Source organism: Canis lupus, chromosome 10, assembly GCF_003254725.2.
Source record: "Canis lupus dingo isolate Sandy chromosome 10, ASM325472v2, whole genome shotgun sequence".
NCBI lineage: Eukaryota > Metazoa > Chordata > Mammalia > Carnivora > Canidae > Canis > Canis lupus.
Window position 1 is genome coordinate 16,931,951 of NC_064252.1, and position 10,040 is coordinate 16,941,990.

The window sequence follows — 10,040 nt, forward strand, 5'->3', positions numbered from 1 at the left end:
CTTCTGCATGTGGATGTCCAATTTTCCCAGCACCATTTATTGAAGAGACTGTCTTTCTTCCAATGGATAGTCTTTCCTCCTTTATCGAATATTAGTTGACCATAAAGTTCAGGGTCCACTTCTGGGTCTCTATTCTGTTCCATTGATCTATGTGTCTGTTTTTGTGCCAGTACTACACTGTCTTGATGACCACAGCTTTGTAGTACAACCTGAAATCTGGCATTGTGATGCCCCCAGCTATGGTTTTCTTTTTTGAAATTCCCCTGGCTATTCGGGGTCTTTTCTGATTCCACACAAATCTTAAAATAATTTGTTCTAACTCTCTGAAGAAAGTCCATGGTATTTTGATAGGGATTGCATTAAACATGTATATTGCCCTGGGTAACATTGACATTTTCACAATATTAATTCTGCCAATCCATGAGCATGGAATATTTTTCCATCTCTTTGTGTCTTCCTCAATTTCTTTCAGAAGTGTTCTATAGTTTTGAGGGTATAGATCCTTTACCTCTTTGGTTAGGTTTATTCCTAGGTATCTTATGCTTTTGGGTGCAATTGTAAATGGGATTGACTCCTTAATTTTTCTTTCTTCAGTCTCATTGTTAGTGTATAGAGATGCCACTGATTTATGGGCATTGATTTTGTATCCTGTCACGTTACCGAATTGCTGTATGAGTTCTAGCAATCTTGCGGTGGAGACTTTTGGGTTTTCTATGTAGAGTATCATGTCATCAGCGAAGAGGGAGAGTTTGACTTCTTCTTTGCCAATTTGAATGCCTTTAATGTATTTTTGTTGTCTGATTGCTGAGGCTAGGACTTCCAGTACTATGTTGAATAGCAGTGGTGAGAGTGGACATCCCTGTCTTGTTCCTGATCTTAGGGGAAAAGCTCCTAGTGCTTCCCCATTGAGAATGATATTTGCTGTGGGCTTTTCATAGATGGCTTTTAAGATGTCGAGGAATGTTCCCTCTATCCCTACACTCTGAAGAGTTTTGATCAGGAATGGATGCTGTATTTTGTCAAATGCTTTCTCTGCATCTAATGAGAGGATCATATGGTTCTTGGTTTTTCTCTTGCTGATATGATGAATCACATTGTTTTACAGGTGTTGAACCAGCCTTGTGTCGCAGGGATAAATCCTACTTGGTCATGGTGAATAATTTTCTTAATGTACTGTTGGATCCTATTGGCTAGTATCTTGTTGAGAATTTTTGCATCCATGTTCATTAGGGATATTGGTCTGTAATTCTCCTTTTTGGTGGGGTCTTTGTCTGGTTTTGGAATTAAGGTGATTCTGCCCTCATAGAACGAATTTGGAAGTACTCCATCTCTTTCTATCTTTCCAAACAGCTTTAGGAGAATAGGTATGGTTTCTTCTTTAAACATTTGATAAAATTCCCCTGGGAAGCCATCTTGCCCTGGACTCTTGTGTCTTGGGAGGTTTTTGATGACTGCTTCAATTTCCTCCCTGGTTATTGGCCTGTTCAGGTTTTCTATTTCTTCCTGTTCCAGTTTTGGTAGTTTGTGGCTTTCCAGGAATGCGTCCATTTCTTCTAGATTGCCTAATTTATTGGCGTATAGCTGTTCATAATATGTTTTTAAAATCGTTTGTATTTCCTTGGTGTTGGTAGTGATCTCTCCTTTCTCATTCATGATTTTATTAATTTGAGTCTTCTCTCTCTTCTTTTTAATAAGGCTGGCTAATGGTTTATCTATCTTATTAATTCTTTCAAAGAACCAACTCCTGGTTCTGTTGATCTGTTCCACAGTTCTTCTGGTCTCGATTTCATTGAGTTCTGCTCGAATCTTTATTAACTCCCTTCTTCTCTTGGGTGTAGGATCTATTTGCTGTTTTTTCTCTCGCTCCTTTATGTGTAAGGTTAGCATTTGTATTTGAGTTCTTTCCAGTTTTTGAATGGATTCTTGTATTGCGATGTATTTCCCCCTTAGGACTGCTTTTGCTGCATCCCAAAGATTTTGAGCAGTTGTATCTTCATTCTCATTAGTTTCCATGAATCTTTTTAATTCTTCCTTAATTTCCTGGTTGACCCTTTCATCTTTTAGCAGGATGGTCCTTAACCTCCACGTGTTTGAGGTCCTTCCAAACTTCTTGTTGTGATTTAGTTCTAATTTCAAGGCATTATGGTCTGAGAATATGCAGGGGACGATCCCAATCTTTTGGTATCGGTTCAGACCCGATTTGTGACCCAATATGTGGTCTATTCTGGAGAAAGTTCCATGTGCACTTGAGAAGAATGTGTATTCAGTTGAGTTTGGATGTAAAGTTCTGTAGATATCTCTGAAATCCATCTGTTCCAGTGTATCATTTAAAGCTCTTGTTTCTTTGGAGATGTTGTGCTTAGAAGACCTATCGAGTATAGAAAGAGCTAGATTGAAGTCACCAAGTAGAAGTGTATTATTATCTAAGTATTTCTTCACTTTGGTTAATAATTGATTTATATATTTGGCAGATCCCACATTCGGGGCATATATATTGAGGATTGTTAAGTCCTCTTGTTGAATAGATCCTTTAAGTATGATATAGTGTCCCTCTTCATCTCTCACTACAGTCTTTGGGGTAAATTTTAGTTTATCTGATATAAGGATGGCTACCCCTGCTTTCTTTTGAGGACCATTCGAATGGTAAATAGTTCTCCAACCTTTTATTTTCAGGCTGTAGGTGTCCTTCTGTCTAAAATGAGTCTCTTGTAGACAGCAAATAGATGGGTCCTGCTTTTTTATCCAGTCTGAAACCCTGCGCCTTTTGATGGGGTCATTAAGCCCGTTCACATTCAGAGTTACTATTGAGAGATATGAGTTTAGTGTCATCATGATATCTATACAGTCCTCGTTTTTGTGGAATGTTCCACTGAACTTCTTCTTAAAGGGGAATTTTAAGAGTCCCCCTTAAAATTTCTTGCAAGCTGGTTTGGAGGTCACATATTCTTTTAGTTGCTGCCTGTCTTGGAAGCTCTTTATCTCTCCTTCCATTTTGAATGAGAGCCTTGCTGGATAAAGTATTCTTGGTTGCATGTTCTTCTCATTTAGGACCCTGAATATATCCTGCCAGCCCTTTCTGGCCTGCCAGGTCTCTGTGGAGAGGTCTGCTGTTACCCTAATACTCCTCCCCATAAAAGTCAGGGATTTCTTGTCTCTTGCTGCTTTAAGGATCTTCTCCTTATCTTTGGAATTTGCAAGCTTCACTATTAAATGTCGAGGTGTTGAACGGTTTTTATTGATTTTAGGGGGGGAATCTCTCTATTTCCTGGATCTGAATGCCTGTTTCCCTTCCCAGATTAGGAAAGTTTTCAGCTAGAATTTGTTCAAATACATATTCTGGCTCTGTGTCCCTTTCGGCACCCTCGGGAACACCAATTAAACGTAGGTTTTTCTTCCTCAGGCTGTCGTTTATTTCCCTTAATCTGTCTTCATGGTCTTTTAATTGTTTGTCCCTTTTTTCCTCAGTTTCCCTCTTTGCTATCAACTTGTCTTCTATGTCACTCACTCGTTCTTCCACCTCGTTAACCCTCGTCGTTAGGACTTCTAGTTTGGATTGCATCTCATTCAATTGATTTTTAATTTCTGCCTGATTAGCTCTAAATTCTGCAGTCATGAAGTCTCTTGAGTCCTTTATGCTTTTTTCTAGAGCCACCAGTAGCTGTATAATAGTGCTTCTGAATTGGCTTTCTGACATTGAATTGTAATCCAGATTTTGTAACTCTGTGGGAGAGAGGACTGTTTCTGATTCTTTCTTTTGAGGTGTGGTTTTCCTTCTAGTCATTTTGCTCAGTGCAGAGTGGCCAAAAGCAAGTTGTATTGGGAAAAGGAGAAAAAGAGAGGAGAGAAAGAAGGAAAGAAAAGAGAAAGAGAAAAAAAGGAAGAAAAAAAAACGAAAAAGAAAAAAAAGGGAAGAAGAGAAAGAAAAAGAAAGGAGAAAAAAGGGGGGTGGGGGAAGGAAACAAATCAAAAAGCAAAACAAAACAAAACAGAACAACAACAAAAAAAAAGAACCACGGGGGAGTATCCTCTGATTCTGTGTACTTTAAGTCCCTTGGCTTCTCTTGGAAGTTGTCAGTCTAGCTGATCTTCTGGGGGAGGGGCCTGCTGTGCTGATTTTCAGGTGTTAGCAGTTTGGGGGAGCTGCTGTGCCCCTGCCTGGTGCAGGGCTCAGTGGGGGTTGTTTACCCCGTGAGGCCCCAGGAGCAACAGCCCCAGTGGCGGGGCCAGCTCTGGAAACCTGGATTCAGCCCCCGCAGGAACTCCGGAGCTCTCGGTCTGCAGGGCCTGGAGGCTCCGGGCGGGGCCTCTGATCTGCTCAGCTGGGGCAGGAGCGTCCTTGCTGTCCTGGGCCCTCCCGGCCTCTGCCTGTCCCGGGGGAGGCGGGATCCTGGGCTGTGTCCCGGCGCCCTGTGCTCCGGGGCCTGCGCTGGTGGATTCGCGCTCCCGGGCCGCGCAGCCCCCTCCGCGGAGCCGCCGCCCGAGCACCCTGAGCTGCTCCTGGAACCGCGCAGCCCCCTCCGCACGGAGCCTCTTCCTCTGCCCGAGCCTCTTCCTCTGCCCGAGCCCCTCCGAGCTGCTCCGGGTCCGTGCGCGCTGCAGCCCTTAGGGAGCTCGGCGCACTCTCCTGGGCGAGCAGTTGTCTGTTAGTGTCCCAGGGAGCCCGAGGGCATCCCCGTCCTCCTGGGTCCTGCTCCAACTCCCTGCGAGCCCCTTTCCGCCCGGGAAGGTCGGTGCAGCTCCTGCTTCTCCGGGACGGGGCTCTCCTGTCCTGGGGACACTCGCCCCGGCCTCAGCCCGGCTCCTTGCGGGGCCCCTCCCCCTTGGAGGCCTTTGTTTCTTTATTTCTTTTTCCCCGTCTTCCTACCTTGATAGAAGCGAGAACTCTTCTCACTGTTGCATTCCAGGTGTTCTCTCTTTAATTCTCAGGCCGAATTCATAGATTTTCAGGATAATTCGAAGGTTTTCTAGGTAATATGGTGGAGACAGGTGATTTGGAGACCCTACTCTTCCGCCATCTTGCCCCTCCTCCCTAAAACTTTTTTTAAAACAAAGGTATATTATTACTCTTCCATAGGTAATAATGTGTCAATGCACTGCATTTTTAACCTTATTTCAACTTTTTTGCATATTCTTTCTTTCTCTTAAGTTTCCAATCAATTTTAATAGCTTCTGTAAAATAATTACTTGACTGACACTCTTTAAACCTTTGAGGGAATGAATGAAAAGCTGTGCAGAAATGTATTAATATATATAGAAAGTTCATGTGAGCATCACTGAAAAGGAGTACTTAAAGTCTAATTTTTGAGGATCAGCAAAAATTGGCTTAAAGAGTCTACCAAGAGATGGTGCAATATCACTGACTCAGAGGAAGTATACTATCCTATTTATGTAAAGACAATCAATGCATGTATTGACAATCAATGGACTGTATTCATTTACCAACATCAACTAAACCTGGTGTGTATTATTCATTCATTCATTCATTCATTCATTCAGCAGCCTTTGAGGAGAAAAGAAAATCTCAATGTTTAATGAGGTGCATATGATTCCTAAAGCCTGAAGCCATCCAGGGAAGCATTCATTCAGAGTATGAAAAGTATCTCTAACATTTAGCTCATCTTTTTATTTATGAATGTAGATCCATATTTCCCCCTGGAAGAACATGGTTTAGGTTAAACTTAAATTATCTGCCAATCATTTCATCAAAATCAAGAACTACTTCTAAGAACTCCTGAGACAGACCCTTTGAGCTATTCAAAATGACAGCTAGCAATAATACTTCATATTTGTCAAATAAGATAGCCACAAAGTACCTTCAAGTTTTCCTTCTGAAATTATCCCATGTCATGCCCCTTTAAAATTGTTACCATCAGGTTAGTATTAACAACGACTGTTCAGATAAACTAGATACTGGTGACTTCTTGATGCCCAAGATGAGAAAGGGACTCTGTATAAAAGGATACATTAAGTTTGAAGCACCAAAGGATGTTCTTTTAAGACACTGATATGAGAGCCTTAGACTGACTGCATTTATTTCTGGTGCATTTTGCTGTTGTTGTTAATGTCTTGGGTGCTCTGGATGGACCTGTCTCTTAGTAGAGTCTAATTGTTTCAACTCTTTCTATGTTTACTAATTTCATTCTTCTTCAGTTAAACCTCATTAAAGATCATTAGGGGGACTTTACACATCATATCTTCCAAGCAATGTCCTTTATTGATGACCTCACTGTTTCTACTTTATTTTATTATTTTTTTTATTTATATTTTTATTGGTGTTCAATTTGCCAATAAATAGAATAACACCCAGTGCTCATCCCATCAAGTGCCCCCCTCAGTGCCCATCACCCAGTCACCTCCAACCCCCGCCCACCTCCCCTTCCACCACCCCTAGTTCGTTTCCCAGAGTTAAGGGTCCCTCATGTTCTGTCTCCCTTTCTGATATTTCCCACTCATTTTTACTTTAAATAGTTAGTTGTTAAGCATTTAGGATAATACATTAGAGGGAAGGAAAGTTTTTTTTAATTCAGTATTGTGGGTAAAATGTTGTTTGGCTTCATAATTACTCTAAATTTACTTGGAACTGCTCAATCTTTCTGAACTTTGGGCCATGACACAGTTTTTCTTTAGCAGCTTCTCTTTCCCTGAGTGAAACAAAGACTCCTCTAGAGAACCTACCGAGTGGCTGGAAGGATTGTATCTCTAGCAGTTTATGGCAATTATCAATTCCTACCCTCCAAGTTTCAGTTCTTTATTTAGTCATCTGTAATCAAGGAAAAAAGTGAAGCACATAACCTGAATATAAGTGATGCTATCAAAACAGTATCATTTTTTTATTTATGACACTCTATGGTAGATTACTATCACAGAAAGTATATAGGCTCTGTGGTTAGAGAAATATGGGTTAAAAATATAAATGGGCCACTTAGTAGATTTGTGACTTTGAATGGTCCTTAATTTTCTTAAGCATCAGTCTTCTCTGTTTACCATGGATGTGAAATTCAAGGGCATTTTGGGAATTAATTGAAATGGTATAAATGAAAGTGCTATATAAACCATGTGGCACTTACTATGCTTTCCGAAGAGCTGGTTTTTTTACCTTATTTTCCTTTAGTGTGAACTGATTTCCAATTTGGGGCAGAATGTTCATGGTTACTGTGATTAAGCAAAGGCATTATTTTTCCCAATGACATACTAAAGATTTGTATATTTATCTCATTCAGTCTTTATGACACAAGTATGGAACTTTATCTTTATTCCCAAATGAAGCACTGGAGTCAGTTTGGTTTTGTACCTTAGATATATTCATATAAGTAATAAGTGTTCAATGTAGCCAAGAATTACCTACAGTTAGTCTATTCTCTAAAAGAAAGTACTACCTAGCCTATATTCAGTTAGAAACACAGGCACAGAAATGGAAATTTCCTGCTTTTCACTTAACAGAGAATGAAAAAATGATGTAATAAAACAAAATATACTACTATCTATATTCAGTGGCAAAATAGAACTCCAATATACCCTATTTAATATAATTAAAAATTGAGCTGATAAGCAATGAAACAATGATAAGGTTTGGGAGACTCCATTGACTCCTATATTTCTGACTTACCAGTAATTTTCTTTTTTTTAAGATTTTTTAAAAATTTATTTATTCATAGAGATGCAGAGAGAGAGAGAGAGAGAGAGGCAGAGACACAGGCAGAGGGAGAAGCAGGCTCCATGCAGAGAGCCTGACATGGGACTCGATCCAGGGTCTGCAGGATCACACCCTGGGCTGCAGACGGGGCTAAACCGCTGCACCACCAGGGCTGCCCTTACCTGTAATTTTCATACAGGATCACTAACAAATAGAATGAATGGAATAGAAAACATAAGAGCAGTTGCTACTGTTGTAATGCAGGGAAACCAGCATTCTGGACATAATTCCTCTTGGTGAACCCCTTTTCTTTCTATGTTAAGGTTTTTCCTTAAAATTTCCATTTTATCTAGAGGGAATATATTTCTTTGTGTACAGAGCATGAGAAAGGAGCAATTATATGAAGAAGGAAAAATATCAGAAGGTGTTTTAAACAATGTGGTATGGTTTCTGCACAAATAAAATGTAGCATGAGCCACATGTTTTATCTATTCTCTTTGCTGCTGGCTCGCAGGGAATAAATCAGTGAATCAAAATTGCCAGAACAGGACTACATACAAAACACCAAGGAATATAAAACATCATACACATAAGTAATGAATTTGAAAAGGAAGCTTAGGGGACAGTGCCCAAAGAGACAGGAAAAAAGTCTAGCAAATAACCACACTAGGTAAAGTTTGTTTCCCTTGACATTATTTTTCAGAGATTAATAACTGAACATCTAGTTCCTAATGCACATTGCTACTGAGTGCATATTTAATCTATGCCATTTTTAAAAAGTTGAAAATTCTCTATATAGTTCTAAGTCCATTCCTTACTCCATATATTTAATCTTCCTTCCAATAAGAATTTTTGGTTCAATAGTACTGCTAATACTTTATACTATTTTGTCTTCTCACTCTTTGCTCACCAACAGTGACAGCTGAAGCGTTTCTTGCTTTGATTGATAAAAGTTCCAATATATATGCCAAGTATAATATTAGTAATTAGTACCCTTCCTGACTATAATAATATAACCATGCCCAAATTATATAATATGAGTGTAAAACACCAATAAAATTGTGCATGTCCTAAGTAAAAGCTATATTTGCCAGTTCTCACAGTTTTAAATATGCATGAAATAAAGGCAAGTTTTTGTCTCTTTGTTCTGGTTTTCAAATCAAGTTATCACATAGGTTGTTACACCTCAAGACCTCAGGCAAATTCCTTGATCTTTCAAAGTATCAATTGCACATTTGTAAGAAAGAGATAATTAGTCTAAGTTGCCACATAGCTGTGAAGATTAAACATGATATTATTTAGAACATACCTGGTTGAGCATACAGAATAATTGCTCACCATAGAAGATATATTTTTATTATGAAATTCCAAATTTTCTTTTTTATAACGCTGGAAAACATAACTTTATTTATTTTTAATTAATTAATATATTTTTAGTGGTGTTCAATTTGGCAACATATAGAATAACACCCAGTGCTCATCACATCAAGTGCCCCCCTCAGTGCCTGGCACCCTGTCAGGCCCACCCCCCCCACCTCCCTTTACCACCCCTTGTTCATTTCCCAGAGTTACGAGTCTCTCATGTTGGGTCACCTCACTGATATTTTCAATCATTTCCTCTCCTTTCCCCTTTATTCCTTTCACTATTTTTTATATTCCCCAAATGAATGAGACCATATAATGTTTGTTCTTCTCTGGTTGACTTATTTCACTCAACATAACACCCTCCAGTTCCATCCACGTCGAAGCAAATGGTGGGTATTTGTCTTTCTAATGGCTGAGTGGTCTGACAATGACATTGTATACATAGACCACATCTTCTTCATCGATTCATCTTTTCAATGGACACCGAGGCTCCTTCCACAGTTTGGCTATTGTGGACATTGCTGCTAGAAACATCGAGGTGCAGGTGTCCCAGGGTTTCACTGCTTCTGTATCTTTGGGGCAAATCCCCTGCAGGACAATTGCTGGTCATAGGGCAGGCCTACTTTTAACACATTGAGGAACCTCCGCACACAGTTATCCAGAGTGGCTGTACCAGTTACATTCCCACCACCAGGGCAAGAGGGTTCCTCTTTTTCCACATCCTCTCCAATATTCGTGGTTTCCTGCCTTGTGAATTTTCCCCATTCTCAGTGGTGTGAGGTGGTATCTCATTGTGGTTTTGATTTGTATTTCCCTGATGGCAAGTGATGCAGAGCATTTCCTCATATGCTTATTGGCCATGTCTATGTCTTCCTCTGGGAGATTTCTGTTCATGTCTTTTGCCCATTTGATGATTGGATTGTTTGTTTCTTTGCTGTTGAGTTTAATAAGTTCTTTATAGATCATGGATACTAGACCTTTATCTGAAACATCATTTGCAAATCTCTTCTCTCATTCTGTAGGTTTTCTTTTAGTTTTGTTG